At 37.9% G+C, this 16331-nt stretch overlaps 2 protein-coding genes across 5 annotated transcripts in view; one reads left to right on the top strand and one right to left on the bottom strand.

Moving 5' to 3' along the window:
* Window positions 1-11734, bottom strand: part of LOC126187453 (uro-adherence factor A) — a 126724-nt gene extending 114990 nt beyond the window's left edge. Inside the window, exon 1 of one of the 2 annotated variants that reach the window (XM_049928543.1) lies at window positions 11530-11734. The gene's annotated coding sequence lies outside the window, so the exon portion shown is untranslated. Of the gene's footprint in view, window positions 1-11254; window positions 11351-11529 lie in introns of those variants that run through there. The other variant, XM_049928544.1, reaches the window with a different exon arrangement.
* Window positions 11735-11965: 231 nt separating this feature from the next.
* The window catches only part of LOC126187452 (uncharacterized), a 55726-nt gene continuing 51360 nt past the window's right edge, over window positions 11966-16331 (top strand). The window contains exon 1 of one of the 3 annotated variants that reach the window (XM_049928540.1): window positions 11966-12122. The gene's annotated coding sequence lies outside the window, so the exon portion shown is untranslated. The other 2 variants (XM_049928541.1, XM_049928542.1) reach the window with 2 other exon arrangements.

The following is a 16331-nucleotide window of genomic DNA, read 5'->3' as shown; positions in this document are numbered from 1 at the left end:
ATTGGAACTTAAATAGTGGCAACTACTTATTCACAACCGATACAAAAGAGTTACATGTTTGCACCTGTTACTGTCCTTCAAAGTAGTCACCAGTGTTGTGTAGAACTCATTGCCAGCAATGTGGAATGTGTAGTATACCATTAGCAGAGCCTGTTCTGTTGATGGTGCGAATGGAGCGATTGAAAGTTATGGTGATTCTCATATACGACTGTGATGGTGTTATCCTAATGCATTACTTTTCTCCATGACAGACCATCAATGCGCAGCATTACTGTTCATTTTTGGAGCATCACCTGCGACCAGCTTTGAGAAAGAAGCTGTGACACTTTCTGCGCAACCCACACATCATTTTTCACGACAATGCGCGGGCGCATACAGTGCAAGCTGTGGCTGCTCTGTTCAGTTGATGGGACTGTGAAGTACTGTACCATCCACCATACTCTCCGGACTTAAGTCCTTGTGACTTTGATTTTATTCTGAAGATGAAGGAACCACTTCGTAGCATTCGCTTCAGAGCTGTTCCTGGGATTCGACAGGCAGTAGACCACTCCATTAGCACCATCAACAGAACAGGCTCTGCTAATGGTATACTACACCTTCCACATCGCTGGCAACAGGTTCTGCACAATGTTGGTGATTACTTTGAAAGACAGTAACAGGTGCAAACATGTAACTCTTTTGTATCAGTTGTGAATAAATAGTTGCCACTATTTAAATTCCAAACCTCATACATTCGAGTTGCCGACGAGTGTTTTGATGTATATTAAGTACATATACCCTACATAAAGCACAAAAAGTGCAAGGGGGTCCACTACATACCTTTTATCATCGGATTCATTTTAGACACAAAGGCAACACCTATGACAACAGTAGACCTACAAATATATATACAGGGTCATTACAAATGATTGAAGTGATTTCACAGCTCTACAATAACTTTATTATTTGAGATATTTTCACAATGCTTTGCACACACATACAAAAACTCAAAAAGTTTTTTTAGGCATTCACAAATGTTCGATATGTGCCCCTTTAGTGATTCAGCAGACATCAAGCCAATAATCAAGTTCCTCCCACACTCGGCGCAGCATGTCCCCATCAATGAGTTCGAAAGCATCGTTGATGCGAGCTTGCAGTTCTGGCACGTTTCTTGGTAGAGGAGGTTTAAACACTGAATCTTTCACATAACCCCACAGAAAGAAATCGCATGGGGTTAAGTCGGGAGAGTGTGGAGGTCATGACATGGATTGCTGATCATGATCTCCACCACGACCGATCCATCGGTTTTCCAATCTCCTGTTTAAGAAATGCCGAACATCATGATGGAAGTGCGGTGGAGCACCATCCTGTTGAAAGATGAAGTCGGCGCTGTCGGTCTCCAGTTGTGGTATGAGCCAATTTTCCAGCATGTCCAGATACACGTGTCCTGTAACGTTTTTTTCGCAGAAGAAAAAGGGGCCGTAAACTTTAAACCGTGAGATTGCACAAAACACGTTAACTTTTGGTGAATTGCGAATTTGCTGCACAAATGCGTGAGGATTTTCTACCGCCCAGATTCGCACATTGTGTCTGTTCACTTCACCATTAAGAAAAAATGTTGCTTCATCACTGAAAACAAGTTTCGCACTGAACGCATCCTCTTCCATGAGCTGTTGCAACCGCGCCGAAAATTCAAAGCGTTTGACTTTGTCTTCGGGTGTCAGGGCTTGTAGCAATTGTAAACGGTAAGGCTTCTGCTTTAGCCTTTTCCATAAGATTTTCCAAACCGTCGGCTGTGGTACGTTTAGCTCCCTGCTTGCTTTATTCGTCGACTTCCGCGGGCTACGCGTGAAACTTGCCCGCACGCGTTCAACCATTTCTTCACTCACTGCAGGCCGACCCGTTGATTTCCCCTTACAGAGGCATCCAGAAGCTTTAAACTGTGCATACCATCGCCGAATGGAGTTAGCAGTTGGTGGATCTTTGTTGAACTTCGTCCTGAAGTGTCGTTGCACTGTTATGACTGACTGATGTGAGTGCATTTCAAGGACGACATACGCTTTCTCGGCTCCTGTCGCCATTTTGTCTCACTGCGCTCTCGGGCGCTCTGGCAGCAGAAACCTGAAGTGCGGCTTCAGCCGAACAAAACTTTATGAGTTTTCCTACGTATCTGTAGTGTGTCGTGACCATATGTCAATGAATGAAGCTACAGTGAATTTATGAAATCGCTTCAATCATTTGTAATAGCCCTGTACATGCTAACTCAGCAGAATATGAAGGATTGAAAGATTTTATGATGAGATAAAAGAAATTCTTCAAATGATCAAATTAGACAAAAATTTAATTGTGACTGGTAACATTTAATTTAAGAATAATGAAAGGTTGTATATGATGAAGAGGTCTGATGGTTTCAGATAGATTATATAATGGCATGGCATAGACTTTGAAAACACATTTTTAACTGCAAAACATTTCTAGGGGTAGATGTGGTATCTGGTTAATTTACTAGTTATGAACTAGAGATTAAAACTGAAGAAATTGCAGAAATGTAGGAAATTAAGGAGAGAAATGTAGAAAAATTGGGATATGGGACTTGGATAAATTGAAGTAACCAGAGATTGTTAAGAGTTTCAAAGGGAGCATTAGGCAATGACTGGCTATTTCAGGTGACAGAAATACAATAGAAGAGGAATGAGTGGCTTTCAGAAATGAAACAGATAAGGCAGTAGAGGATTAAATAGGCAAAAAGATAATGTCCATTAGAAATCATCTGATAAAAGGTATTTAATGTAACTGACAAAAGCAGAACATATAAAAATGCTGAAAATGAAGCATCCAAAAGCGAATACATACATCTAAAAAATGAGTGTGATAGAAAGTGAAAAAATGGCAAAACAGGAACTGCTAGAGGAAAGAAGTACAGTCGTCTAAGCATGTATGACTACGGAAAAGAGATGCTACCAACAAGAAAATTAAAAAGAGACCTTTGGGGAAAGGAGATGTAGCTATACGAATATCAGAAGTTCTGACGGCAAGCCAGAAATAAGTAAAGAAGGGAAAGGTGACAAGTGAAAGTAATAAATAGAGTGGTTATACAAGAGAAATGAACTTAAAGACTAATATAGAAAGGGAAGATAAAGTAAATAAAGATGAGATGGGTGATAATAGTACTGCAAGAATACTGAATGACCCAAATTGAAGCACGGCCCCTGGAGTAGATGACATTCCCTCAGAATTACTGAGATACTTGGGAGAGCCAGCCATGACAAAAATATTGCACCTGGTATACAAGATACACAAGACAGGGAAAGTACCCTTGAGCTTCAATCAGAGAGTAATAATTCCAATTCCAAACATAGCAAGTGCTGACAGGTGTGAATGCTACCAAACTATTACTTCATTATGCCCACAGTTGTAAAATTGTGACACAGATTATTTACAGAAGAACAGGAACACTAGTAGAAGCGGACCTCAGGACAGATCTGTTTGGATTCTGGAGAATTTGAGAAAAAGACTAGGCAGTACTGGCCCTATGACCTACTTCAGAAGATGTGTTAAGGAAATGCAAATCTATGCTTGTAGCATTTATTGATTTAAAGAAAGGAAAGTTATTGACAATGTTGAATGGATTACACTTTTGGACATACCAGGGATAAAATATGGGATGTGAAAGGTCATTTACAACGTGTACAGAACCCAGACTGCAGTTATAAGGGTTGAAGGACATGAAATGAAGCAGTAATTGAGAATGGAATAAGATATGGTTGTATCCTATCCCCAGTCTTACTCTGTACGTTGAACACACAGTAAGGAAAACAAAGGAGAAATTTTGGAAGTGGGAATTAAGATTCAGGGAGAAGAAATAAAATTTTTGAGGTTTACCAAGGAGATGGCAAAATACTTGGAACAGCATCTGAAAGAGATGAATAATGTCTTGAAAGTGGTTATAAGATGAACAACAACAAAAGTAAAACAAGGGTAATGAAATGTAATCAGATTAAATCAGTTGATGCTGAAGGAATTAGGTTAGGAGAATGAAACATTAAAAGGAGTAGGTGAGTAGTGTTATTTGTCCAACAAAATAAGTCAAAGTGGCTAAATTACGGAGGAATATAAATTCTGCCTAACTCTTAACGTTTGTATCAGATAGATCTTGGTTTTACCAGTATGTATACATCCAATAGTGGTCTATGTAAAGTTATAATGCTTTGTTTCAAGTATTAAATAGTAAGAGTATTATAGGAAGAGTAACAGGGGCTTCTTTTATTTTTTTTCCCCAAACTAAATGTCCAGTAATTATTCCTGTTTAACAATTTCTTGTTATATATTGACATATCAAGTAAAATGTTTGGTTTTTTTCAATAGCCATTAAGGCCTTTGTCAGCAATAGATACACACACACACACACACACACACACACACACACACACACACACACACACACACACACACAGAGTCTCAGACTGCAGACGTGTGTGCAAGTTGCATTTGTGTGAGTGTGTATGTGTGTGTATTGCTGACAAAGGCCTTAATGGTTGAAAGCTATAATTGTGTGAATCATTTGTTGTGCCTATCGCGACTCAACATCTTTGCTATATGGTGAGTAGCAACTTTCCTTCTCTAATAAATTACTCTTGTCTTGGTTGACAATAATTCTTTTTATTTTTTTACTTCTTTTGATAAGTTTTGCTCTTAGTATCATCATATCTGTGGTATAAAATATTGCATGAAAAAGTATGGAAAACAGTTTTCTGTACAATGACGCAATTTGCAAAATACCACCTAAAATTAGTTGGAGGAACAATTTTTTGTACATGAAGCATTGAGTTCTGTTATATATTTCAGCTGCTACATAGTATCTAGCCAACTGCAAACGGTGGCCAAATTGGCTCACACCATCCAGCATGTTACAAAATTAATGTCTTTTGCCACAAGATGGCATCAGAGACAACATCTGTACCAGACTAAAAATTGAACAGATTATCATAACGCAATTGTTACAGATTAGAAACTGCTGAGTAACTTATATGTCATTGGTAGTTTAGTGATGACCATCACTGTTGTGCTTTAACATAACCCCACAAGAACAACAAATAGAATGGAAAAATATATCAAAATAATTAATTTTTGAAAATATAATGTAACTGGATAGATAACGAAACTTATCCACGAGGTGACAATAAGAGAAAACACATATAAAAATATTGGAATTTGCAAGCTTTCAGAGCCAGTGGTTCCTTCTTCTGGCACAAGGGTAGAAGGGGAAGGATGAGAGATGAAGGAAAGGACTGCTGAGGTGCAGGAAATGGGGACAGTTTGGAAAAGTCGCCCAAAAGTCTTTCCTTCTCATTCCATCTGCTAAGTCTCCTCTGACATGGGATTCTGGGCAACTTATCCAAACTCTCTCCATTTTCTATGCCTCATCAGTCCTTTTCCTTCACCCCTCTTCCTTCTCCTATAGCCCTTCTGCCAGGAGGAGGAGCCACTGGCTCCGAAAGCTTGCAAATTTCAATATCTTTACATGTGTGTTCTCCTGTTACCATTTGGTGAGTATTTTTTCTATCTGCCCAGTTACATTATGCTTTCAAAAACAGAACAGAAAGTCTTATAGACAATATATTTTCAAACGTGAACAACACAGATCTAGAAACTATTAATACTGACTTAGGGCTATCCAATTATAATGCCATCATCCTTAAAATTCCAGCTTCACCAGTGAAAGAAAAGAACGTACTTCTTTAACATTATGAAAAGGATAGATTGCACTCTCCATAAAGATGACATATTGAACTGTGGATAGGCACAAAAGAAGACTATTACACACAATCATTCTGGATGGAGTGGCCAGAGATAACAGTCATGTGTGTGGGGTATGCTTGTTCATGTGAATGTGGGCATGTTTTTGTTTTCTGGAGAAGGATTTGGCTGAGATCTTATATGTAACAGTCTTTTAGTCATCCTAACCTGTAACTCTATGTGTCATCTTTATGGTCAATAGCAAGTTATCCTTTTCAAAACATTTTGATATTCTGTGGAAAATTTTGCTAGTTTTGTTGGCAGTCTCAGTAATGAATCTGGGTTAGAAGTGCTTTCAGACTCACGTACTAATAGTGCTTTCTCTTCAATACTCATGTCCATTTTGAAATGTGTTTGCCTAAAATATTGATTACAGTCCATTCATGTCAGATCACTAAATCTAGTTCTGGGACTGTGTCAGGGATTAAGATTTCCTGAAGGACTTTAAAAATGCTTAGTTCTCAATTGAACACATCCACAGATCCTCAGTTTGTAGAAGATTTAAAGACTTGAGAGAAAATATACTGACAGGTAATTGCAAAGGCAACACTACATAGACATGATGACATCATAAGAATATTGGGCAACAAATCAAAATCTGCATGGGACATTGTAAAAAGTGAAACAGGGAAGATATATGATGAATGGGAAATAACAATTACAAATACTGATGATGTCAATATTGGCAAAAAAGACTTGCCAAATTACATAAATGATTACTTTATAAATGCTTCTCAAAAACTTGGTTTAGATTTCACAAATCAGGATAAACTTGGGTTGTGCACATCAGCGTACAGCATGTGCTTAGTTCCAACAAATGAACATGAAGCAGTGAAGGTGATTAAAAGCCTCAAATGCATAATGTCAGCAGGTGTAGATGTGTTAGTGTCACTTATAATCTGTACTGCTTCACAAATCAAAGCCGTTCGCTCACATTCTAAATTTATCATTCACTGACAGGGGGTTCCCCCAAAGATTAAAAATATCAAAAGTGATAGGCCTACCTTTATTCAACAGTGGGAATAGACATAAAGTTGAAAATTACCAACTCCTCTCAGTATTCTGTAAAGCAACTGCCAGATTTTTGAAACAATGAACTGCCCAATACTTAGACGTCTACAGCCTACTGAATAATAATCAGCATGGCTTTCGAAGAGGTAGAAGTACAGCAACAGTGATATATGATTACAATGATGAATTGGTTACAAGTATGGATAACAACAATAGTGTTGTAGGAGTTAATTTACATCTATTGAAAGCTTTTCATATGGTTTGTCATGAAATTCTTTTGCACGAGTTGGAAGTAATGGAGATAAAAGGCATATAGGCAGTCATTTTTCCCTCGTTCTGTTTGGGAGTGGAACAGAGAGAGAAGATGCTAGTTGTGGTACGAGGTACCCTCTGCCACGCACTGTATGGTGGATTGCGGAGTATGTATGTAGATGTAGAATAGAAAACAAGTAGTATCAATCATATTTGCAAAATAAATCATAAGTTGTGGAGCTCACATCAGCTCATGCTAATCACAAAATCAGATTATTACGTGATGCAAGGAAAGTCAAAATAGGCATACTCCAGGTTAGTGTGTTAGGCCTCCTTCTGTTCCTTATTTATATAAATGACACACACCTCAGAAACTGCAACCATGATAATTCTGTTTGCAGATGACACTAGTGCAGTAGTAAGTGATGTTAAGGAATCTCTGTCCAATACAACCGGTCAAGTCCTCAAGTTATTGCAGTCTTCGTTTTACGCCAATAGGCTGAGCCTTAATATAAAGAAAATTAACTATAATTATATTATTTGGATAGATCAGTCAAAACCAATATCGCCATCTGGTTCTGGGCAGAAATGAGTTAAAAGGGTATGATGGAAAATATGTTTTGGAATGTACGTTGACCAAGACTTAAACTGGAAAAACCGTGTAACTAAACTCTTCCAGCAACTCAGTTCTGTGTGTTCTGCTCTGAGAATTATTTCTAAAGTTTGCTTTTCAGATGGTGCTAGAATTGTTTATTATAGTTATTCATAGTCCTTTGTGGCTTATGGAATGGTTTTCTGGAGTTAGATTAATAGTCGATTAAATCAAATTTTTACATTACAGAAAAAGGGTATTCAATTCTTGCCAAATAGCTCTGCTAGGGTTTACTGCGAGCCCCTATTTAAAAAGTCATGTTTGATTACTGTATACGCTCCTTGTACATATACAAATGTCTTGAGGACAAGAGCCAGACTCTCTGACCTGCAAACCAACTCCTCTACACCTATACTCTACAAACCACTGTGAAATGCATGGCAGAGTGTACATCCAATTGCACAAGTTATTAGAGTTTGTTTCCTATCCAGTCACATATGGAGCGCAGGCAGCATTATTACTAAATGCCTCTGTGTATGTGCCATAATTATTGTAATCTTGTCCTCATGGTCCCTATGAGAAAAATACATAGAGGTTGTAGTATATTCCTAGTCATCAATTAAAGATGATTCTTGAAACTTTGTGTGTATGCTTTCTCGAGAGAGATTACATCTGTCATCGAGAATCTTCCTGCAGTTTCTTCAGCATCTCTGTGACACTCTTCCATGGGTTAGACAAACCTATATACATTCAGTATACCAGAATAATTGTATCTGGTACAAAGTCTACCACCTACTATACCCATGAATGAGCCTAAGTGATCATTCCATATAATATACCTACAAAGTGTTACACCCAGGTATTTGTGAGGTGGCCGATTCCAACACTGACTTATTGATATTATAGTCATAGGATACTAAGTTTTTTTGTTTGTGAAGAGCACAGTTTTAGATTTCTGAACATTTAAAGCAAGTTAACAATTTTTGCACCACTTTGAAATCTTAGCAAGATCTGACTCAATACTTATGCTGCTTCTTTTGGACAGTACTTAATTATAGATAACAGCATATCTACAAAAAGTCAAGTTTATTATTAATATTGTCTGCAAGGTCATTAATATACAATACAAACAGTAAGGGTCTCAACACACTTCCTTGGGGAACACCAACAGTTACTTCTGCAACTGACAATGACTCTCCTTCTAAGATAACCTGCTGTGCCCTACCTACCAAAAAATCCTGTCATGTCATAAATTTCACATGATACACCATATGATCATACTTTTGACAATAAGCATAGATGTGGTAGCGAGTCAAATGCTTTTCAAAAATCAAGAAATTCTGCATCTATCTGACTGCCTTAGTATAAAGCTTTTGTACGAGAAAGGTGTGAGTTGAGTTTCACATCATCGATGTTTTCAGAATCCATGACGGATGGCACGGAGGAAGTTGTTCTGTCTGAGATACCTCCTCACTATGTTTGATATCAGAATATGTCCCTTGTAGTTTTGTGGTTATTACCCTTATTGTAAATGGGTGCAACCTCTTCTTTCTTCCAGCAATTGGACACATTTACCACAATTACTGCAGTTATAACACTCACAGCTTTGGATCCCTCCATATAGTACAAGTTAGAATAGATTGAACTGAAATACATGTGAACCACTTTAATGTCATTCTTTAAAACGCACTGCCAATATACATAAAGAGGTTGGAGATAGAAGTGGCTTTTAGAGCTGTGATAAAATCATTTCTTGTTGAGAGGTGTTACAACAATGTAAACGAATATGTTAGCTTCCAGGAATACTACACTCTCACTTGTGGAGTTCTTTTAATTCTATTAACTGATGTACCACCTATGCTGTGTTTTCATTGCAAAGATTGTTTGTTTTCTGTCTCTCCCATTTCAGATGCAGTGTAATACATGCCCTCAGAGATGGGATGTGATGCTAGCATAGTTGGTATGGATATAGTGTTGGCACGTTTTATTTTAGTTTTTACACTTTTCACAATGTGTGTGTAAAAGCCAGCAAGTTATACCTTTGTTTGGTTTCTACGTTAGACCTAGAAGTTCCCTTATGACTGGTTAGCGAAATTGGTTCATGAATGAACTTTTCAATGGCACTGTAAAATGTGTTCATGTGTTTTTATTTTTTCAGGGGTGTTTTATATTGATGTTTCATGATTTAGCTACATCACTGATTTACTTATTGTGCATGTTGTACTTTTCAGCAGAGTTGTTTAACGTGTTTTCATTTTTTACGCATTGCTTTTATTTTCAAAATTTCTTGTTCACTGTTTTACTTCTTGTGCTTGTTGCAATCACAATGTAGTCTTTGTATTTGTGATTCTCCTTCCAATGATTTATCGAGTGAGGTGGCTACACCAGTCTTAAAGTAGAGGACTTGCATTCGGGAGGCGGGGTTTATTTCTTTGCCAGCCATCCTGACTTGGGTTCTCCATATACCATATTACTTCTGTAATGTATCTGACATGTTCAATGCTATTGTACTAAATGGTTTATGGATGAATAAATAAAATGAACAAGCACATGTAATGAATATGTGCATTACAATAAAACCATGGTAATCAACAGTAATACAAAAAGTCTATTGGATAGAACATTACGAAAATATGCCTCTTCTATGGAACAAAGCAAAAGTTGCCCTGCGACTACATGATAATTTATGTTTAGCACTGACAATGGTACAATGAAAGAAAAAACACCTTTACAGGCTACCATCATAAAGGTTCCTGTTGCCTCACTATTTGGCTAACAATATAGACTGTTTTAATAATGGTTGCTTCTTTTTTATTGAAAATTACTAAATTTGTATATATTGATGTCTTAAGGGGGACACTGTATTTAAAAATATCTGATATCAATGACAGCTACATAATCCATACAGATTCATATGTACATGTCTATGTATCTCTTGAAAAATGTGATCCATTATTTAAATACTGTAGAATACATAACAATGACTTGCAAATTGAGTGTAATTAAGTGTTCACAAGTCACACACATTCTGTGGTCTGGTGCAGATGTTGTCTCTGATGCCATCTTTGGCAAAAGATGTTTAATTTATGATATGCCTAATTGTATGAACCACCTTGGACACTCATGTTAAGAAAGAAAATTTGTAACTGACTTGATACTGTGTATCCATTAAGGTGTGTAACTGAACTCATTGCATCATGTACAGGCAACTGTTTCCCACCTAGTCTTGCATTACGTTTTGCATATTGTGTCATTGTACACAAAATCGTTTTCAATCTTTTCTCATGTAATATTTTGTATCACAGAGCTGATGATGCTGAGAGTAAAACGCATCACAAGGAGTAAAACACAAATAATGGTGACCAAGACAAGAGAAATTTAATTAGTGCCAAACATGATCGCAGATTCTGTAAGTGATATCACGTCTAAAATATAATATAGTTCTCACGACATCATATGGGGTGGGGGAGAAAGGGAGGAGAGTGTGCACATCATACATATAAATATATTTACCACACAGGACAATGAAATAACGATAGCAGAAATTAACTTGACTCAAATGTAAAACTTTCGCGAGAACTATACGGCAATGTCAACAGACAAAGATTTAGTACACAAAAGCACCTGGTGTTGCACATTCGTTCTGTCTTGTTGCCACACAGTAAGAAAATTATAATTCCTTCGCAATTGTAAAAAATGGGAATATTTTTCCTCCATACATCAAACTGCTGGCACGAATCCACAAAACGATATTTGCCTCCGTCCTACGTCCTCAGTGAAAAATACGTAATATCTGTGTTAAGCTTTAGACTGCTATTTTAGACCTATCTACGCGTTTAAACAAACTAAACAACGCGTATATTGCCTTTGTGAAACAGGACGTTAGGAATAGCAATAACCTTGCATGCAGATGCCTCGCGCTCACTGGCTGAGAAAGACAACTCTCCGCTGGTTTAACTGTTCAATCAATCTTGTGAAAGTACCACCTGACAGTTATATCTCCGAATTAAACGAATCCTTGAAATGTAGGCAAAACATGACAAGATTGCATTGCTTTTGTTTTCCTTGACAGTACAGCAAGGAGGTTAGGACAACCACCTTACAGTACAGTCACAATTCACTAACTACTTTGTGCAGAGATATTAATGAGGGAACCCAAATCAAAGATAGTAAGTTTTCATTCGGTTTACGTTTTAATTATAAACAGACGATGTCGTATTTCGGTTTCTAGCGAAAGAAGACAAAAATCTGAAATGAATTGAACTTAACTAAAGAACTTAATTAATAAATAAATTTTTAGCAGTCAACTGTGTTTTGCGATCTTATTACTATAATTTTGATCTGAAAACATATGAATGTATTCCCTAAACAGTATGTACGACGAAGAAATAATATTACCTTGTTATGTGTGCCAGTACATTTATTTGTAGTGGCTAAAAAGTTTGTATGATAGAAGCCAATAAAAAGGAAAAAAATAAGAAAAACATCTAAGGTAATGTATTGTGTCGATGTATTACTCAGCTAATGTGATGAACGGTGAGCAGATGAATACCTCAGATTGTCATTTTTAAAGTACTTATAACTGCGCGTTACAAAGTAAAAGGAAGAGTACAGAGTGTGAAAATGGGAATATTCTTGCAGAAACTTAAAAGTAAGCGCGAAATAATTTTCGTAGACTTTCAATAATATTATCAACGACCAACAATCTACAGAAATGACTTCGAAAATTAACTTGCAGATGCCTTGTCCCGGTACATGTGTTACAAATCAATCACGCTTAGAAATATAAATAATTTCAGTTCCCCTTGCATCAGTCTGCAGAATCAGCTGGGGTTTCATAAATATATGAGCCCATTATGCAAGATTTTTCCGTTTATAGTCAGTAAATATACAACGTGCACTTTGCTTGGAACATTGACAAACGGTAGGATTGCGGCAAATACAGCTGTCAGCCCAGAAATTTGTTTTAACACCAAAGTACCAGGAATGAGGGTCAACTGAACCCACCTATACCGGGTGTCTTCTGCGAATCGTAATGTAATGCCGATGTGGCGTTTTGCGTCATAGACACACAAACAGAGAAACGAGCGCAGAAACAATTTTTTCTCTTCTGTTAGCTTTGGGAATGTAGATTGTTGTGACGGACTGATCCATTGCGAATCCTGGATTAGTTTGGAAGGTGACGTAATGTGAGAGACTGATTTGTAGTGAACCCCGAAGTCTTGGTCAGTTTGACGTTTTGGTTTTGGTTTGTATCAAATACTACAGGAAGATCTAATCCAGACACAATCCAATTTGACTGAGGTATCCTCATGCTTTCATTCATTCATGAACCAATTTCGCTAACCAGTCATAAGGGAACTTCTAGGTCTAACGTAGAAACCAAACAAAGGTATAACTTGCTGGCTTTTACACACACATTGTGAAAAGTGTAAAAACTAAAATAAAAACATTATGGAGCTGTAAATACTGCTATGTATCCTTTTCGTATGGTTTTTTTCTCTAATTGAAGTTGAAATTTTGTACATACGGTTCTATTTGTACTGGTACTGTGTATCAGTCTTTACGAAACTAAAATTAGAGATATTTTTTATTTATGCTAGGATCGTCCCACAATGATTCAGGACTTGTGGTAATACAATAAACTTGTTAGCACAATATACACAGAACACATAAGTATGCTCTATAAGGATAGGACAGATGGTCAGCCATGGCCATGGCAAAGAAACTATTTCGGCATATATTTGAACTGAACTGATGTAAGAGAACCACAGAAGACTCAGATCAACAGTGTGAACCCCATTATTTCGCATATGAGGTCATTGTCATAACAGCTGCACCACCTCTTTTGATTGGTACCTGCTATAAAATGTTCTTTGATTTACACAGAGTTTGCTTCTGATAATTTATAACATGAAACATAGCCAACAATGATGTGCTGAAATACACTTTAGTTACAGAAGCTGGGAAATGGTGAAACAGGTAAAATAGTTTGCCCATAGTTTGAATGTCTGAGGTCCAGGAAAGTGAGACTTGGATTGTAAAGCTTGGAAAAGCAATGTGTGTGCCAGGTGTGATGATGGCTCATTTTTTTAAATCAATTACTCCCACTTTACTAGTATAACATTTTTTTATCAGCTACTGGTATTTGATCAGTAACAATGAATAATTATATCAATATGCAAAAAACAGAAAACTTTACATAGAAATATAGTTGTGACAGTGGCTTTCAGAATGGAAGACAGTTCACTCACAATGAATAAAACTTTATGCCAACAATGGACTAATTGTCTCAAATTAGGCATACCTTTGCACAATGCTATGAAATTTGTTTCACTGAATTAGTGATGCTTAGGAATATGATTTACAAGATTAGTAATGTGACATAGAAATTGTCACATATGCCAGGAAAGTACACCAATTCCAGTTAACAAAATAATTAGACCTAAAGAAGATATGAGCAAGTGCATCAATAATTGTAAGCAGTAGTAATGAGGAGGGGTTTTCAAATACAGGAAAAAAAGTTCTTATGTGACAAAACTGTGCTAGTAACAGAACATTTTCTGCCTCTGGAGTTAAATTATCAACTAGCGCAATGCACCAAATAGATTTGCTTAACCCTCTGACCGCAGGAAATTTTCCAATATTTCAGAGCACAGAAAAAGATTTGATGGGAAAATAGCAGCCTACGATATTTCAGAGCAACAGCAAAGTATTTGGAAGGAATACTGTGATGTGAATATAAAGGTGAAAGAGAGGCTGTCTGGGTGTAGGCTGGGTTCTCTGTTGAAGATAGGGGATGTGGGCAGTAGCAGCGGTGGGTCCTGCTAAAGATACTACTCCTTATTAGGTCTTCACTAATTCATACAGTTTAGGCACTCTTCTAATTGTGCTCCATTCTCTGGTATAGTCCAGAGTTCCTTCATAACATTTCCATGTTGTAGCTGTGAGTGTTGACATATGGCCGGCAGTGTGCACACGCTGCTCGGGAGACAGAGTGCTGCACTGGTATCTCCGGTATCCGAGGCGAGTTGGGATAGCAAGATGCGACCTTGCTACAGTCACGTGCAGCCGCTAGGTCTTCTCTAATGCAGAAGGTCATGTCGTTCCAGTGGCACAACGATGGCAGTGCCCGGAGTCAAAATCTGAAACCAATAATGAGGATTAAGGGCAGGTGGATGGCATGCTGTTGCCTGCCCAGGCAGATAGGCAGTGGCCCCTCCTTCATGGATCAGTGGTGGCAGAGCTCACAGCAAGGAATCCTGGCTGACACAGCAGTTGCCGGGTGTAGTCCTGCTATGCCCAAAAGTCGTACTTGGCTGGGCCAGTGTTTAAATGCCGGTTCCTGGCAGTGAATTCGCGGAAAGGCTGAATTTAGCCATGGCAAACCATCTGGAACAGGACAATGACTGGGGTCTGGCATAATTGTCGATGACCCGGAAGTCAGTCAAGCCGGAGTAGCTTCTTGAAGGTTGACCCAGGGCATTGACTCCCGGGACAATGTCACGGAAGTCTTGCTGCTGCTGGGGGACACTAATGAAGCAGGTGTGACAGCTGGCTGTTGCCGATGTCCATCACTTGTGGCCTGATTTCGGCACTCGTGTTCCGATGACAAGGGAGTTGATCACGCAGTTCAGTGACCAGCATCTTTTGTGCCATCACTTACTCGTTGCAGTTCTGGGCTCTGATTTCCGCTCCTAGTTGTCCTATAGTTTTTTCCTGGTACAATCTCCTCCCCTTTGCAAAGAAACTTCACCCTTGAATTTTACTGAAGTGAAAAGACTAGATAATTTACACTTTTGTATTTCATATTTAGAGTCTCTGCTCATGGTAGCTCATGGGGCATTATTTGCCTTTACTAGCAACCACTGAGTCCATCTGTTCTCATTTGCACATTGGCTACATTAGTTCACTAATCTATCTGAACTTACATCCTCAAAATACGTCAATATACTTAGGTGATACTTATAATTCTAACGTCTCCAATACATCACAATAAATCTCAATAACTTCACAAACAAATACCTCTCATTCTGAGAGAAAACAAGTAATCCAGTGGCCTTGCTTCAAGAGCTCTCTGATACCACTGACCCAGCTACAGGTGGTATAACAGGTGCACCTGTGATGTACCCAAACTTAACATTTTCCCAGCCTCAGGCACTATATCAACCCCACCTGTGTCATAGAATAAAAAAACCTTTAATTCTTTTAGATGCACATCTCTTACAACATCTGACAGATTTTCGCGCTATGTCACTGCTTTCACTTGGTGAGCTATTGCTAGTGGTTTTGCCGCTATTATAAACATTGTTTTGCAAGGGACCAGGAATGCTTTAACTGATGATATCACGGCCAATGATATGTCTTATGTCTGTGTGGTATCTTAGCACTTTGGCTGTTTTGAGACTGCCGTATGATATGAAGACAGTGAAACCTAAGCAAACAATACTGTTGCGACTCGTTAATCTAGTTCGAATCCATCAGCACTCTACCATGGCTTAAACTTATCTCAACAAACTAAGTGGTACCTGGTAACTGTTTTCCTTGGGCATCACATTCTCCCGATTACATCTCGTAATTAGCCATGATCCTGAATCCTACATTATGCCTATCTTTAAATACTAGTATACATGTTACTCCTACCATCCATTCTCATCCTAAAACATTTACTGTATACAATTCTGTATTTACTGCAATAATT

The sequence above is a fragment of the Schistocerca cancellata genome, chromosome 5, assembly GCF_023864275.1.
Source record: "Schistocerca cancellata isolate TAMUIC-IGC-003103 chromosome 5, iqSchCanc2.1, whole genome shotgun sequence".
Lineage (NCBI taxonomy): Eukaryota > Metazoa > Arthropoda > Insecta > Orthoptera > Acrididae > Schistocerca > Schistocerca cancellata.
Note: the sequence above shows the minus strand (reverse complement) of the source record. Positions and strands in the feature narration are given on the sequence as shown.